Raw genomic sequence first — 2,366 nt, forward strand, 5'->3', positions numbered from 1 at the left:
CTCTTGAAACTGGCTTAACATCAGCATTTGAAAGCAAATTCCAGTCCCTGCTCTTTTGGGTGCCAGAGTGCTTTCCTTGTCACTGTTTAAAACGAAAAGCAAACTCAGGTCCCTCATATATGTTTAGCAAGCAAGTGCAGATGGGATCAAAGATGACAGTCTGAAGGGAAGAGTATCAAGTGAAGCTGGCAGATTCGGATTTTGTTTTTGTTGTGGCTTTGGTTGGGACTTTTTTTTCCTAATGGCTACAATAACCTGTTAAAAGTTTTGTAATCTGAAGAGCACAAACCCTTTTCTGGATGTCCAAGCTCCTCTGCCAAGACATGCTCAACTGTGAATATTCCAGCTGCATGTTTCACATCACGCTGGTTAAAGATGTGCCAGTATTTTTATTATTCACCCCCTATGGATATTACAGAGCACCACATACATTATAGGGTTCTTAAAGTGTGCTATTTATGCGTGTATTATCCACACAGATACAAACAAATAAATCACACCCATCGTAAAGGAATAAAGATAATCCAATCAAGCAAAATGCTGAGTGAAGTTAACATAATTCTGAATTAAAATCTGTAAAAATAAATTTAAAAAAGCACTAACTCAGAAAATCACCTCTCAGCCCATCACTGCAATGCCCTCCACCCACCCCAGCTTTCTGTAAAAGCATAAGCCTGGAAGTCAGTGCCAAATTCCTTAAATCTAAATGCCCTTGGCTTCTTCTGGAGAGTCTAAAATTTATTCCCTTGTCACTCAGATTCTGTAGTCAAGGAAGACTTTGCATCAACATTGCTCTCCAGAGTCCTGGCTCTCCACAGCGCTTCACAGCTGGGCAAGGGAGCAAGGGCAGGAGAGGGGACAGGAGTGGGGACAGGAGTGGGGACAGCAGCAGTTGCAGCCTGGCTGTGTGAAGCAGCAGCCTGAAACGTGCAAAGTTCTCCGTGCTGCTCTTTTTCCTTTACTCGGCTCTCTCCATCTCTCCTCCTCGAGCGGAGGTACCCTGAGGAGGGAGCATGCACAGGTACCTGGCTGCATTCCCGTCCTCACAGAGAGGGAAGCCAAGAGGTACAGCCCGGTTCAGAGCGCTTTTAAATCAAGCCTCAAGAGGGAAGGGGGGGAATTCAAAGTCGTGCTGCTGAACTGGTTATGCAAACAGGGTCAAGAGCCCAAGTCACAGCCAGGGGAGCAAAACCAGCAAGGCAGCAGAAGTCAAGGAGGGGTGATTACAAAGTGTTGGTGTCTATTTCCAGAGCTGATTTGTCAATTCTCAACATCCCTCGGAAAAGCAAAGAGCTTGCAGTCGATCGCACGGGAGAGGAGGCATTAATAAAACCCAGCACTGCTGTACCGGCAGCCCGAGGAGCGCTCCCTGCCACGGCAATCACAGCAATCACAGCAACAGGTCAGGAGCCTGTTGGTGTCCCTGTCCCCGGGCTGTGCCTCCCCTTGTCCCTCCAGTTCCCGGAGCAAGGAGGGGGCTGGCACAGGTCACCTCATCTCCAAGGTGGACTCTGCTGGAAGGGTGGCCATAGGGAACAGGTTCCTCACATAGCAGGGCCCCCACAGTCCCTCAGCTTCCCCTTCTCACCGGGCAACACACGGTCCTCCCACACCGCCTCTCTCCTTATCTTTGGGGCATCCATCACCCTCAGGGTGGTTTTACTCCTCCACCAAACACAAATCTGAATATTCGCTTCTCTCTGCTCCCCAAAGGACCCTTCCATCCCTCAGCTGTATCTCCCCAAGTTCACTCTTATCTGTTCCCATGGTGGGTTTTTTCCCCTAAAAGATCCCAATCTCCAGCCTGCCCCCTGGAGCAGTCCCTGCATTCCCCCCACCTCCCACCTCGTTACATTCCACCCCTCGGGTTCTTGCCCCAAAAGAAACCTCTCAAACCCCCGAAGTAACTGCGCCCCCAAATCCCCCATCCTGCCCACCTCAGGGATGCTCTCATGCTTTGTCCCCCCTCCAGCGCCCCTTTCATTCCCTCCCTCTTTGTGCTTCCCTGGACTTACTCTCGCTCCTCTCCCGCAGGGATCCCTCATGTCTGCCCTCCCGCGGGGTTACTCTGCCCCGGGAGGACCCCCTTGAGGTCACCCTTTAGGGTTCCTTTGTCCCGTGGACGTTCCGGCAGCCCGGCGCTGCCCCGGCACACGTTCCCGAGTGCGCGGTGTCCAGCGCCCACCTGTCCCCAGTGCCCGGCACCCGGTGAGCGATGCACGGTGCAGTGTCCCCGGAGCCCGGACGGCGGTCCCCAGTGCCCGGTCCCAGGCGCGCCGCGCAGGGCGCTCGGTGCCCCATCCCCGGTGCGCGGCTCCCGGCGCGCCGTGCCGCACCCGCGGAGGCCGGGGCCGGGCGCTGCTCAC

General features: G+C 53.8%; 1 protein-coding gene across 1 annotated transcript in view; it reads right to left on the reverse strand.

Annotated features, from left to right (window-relative positions):
* Positions 1 to 2,366, reverse strand: part of IGFBP2 (insulin like growth factor binding protein 2) — a 55,775-nt gene that overhangs the window by 52,779 nt on the left and 630 nt on the right. The gene's annotated exons all lie outside the window — the stretch shown is intronic.

Source organism: Passer domesticus, chromosome 10 (genome assembly GCF_036417665.1).
Source record: "Passer domesticus isolate bPasDom1 chromosome 10, bPasDom1.hap1, whole genome shotgun sequence".
NCBI lineage: Eukaryota > Metazoa > Chordata > Aves > Passeriformes > Passeridae > Passer > Passer domesticus.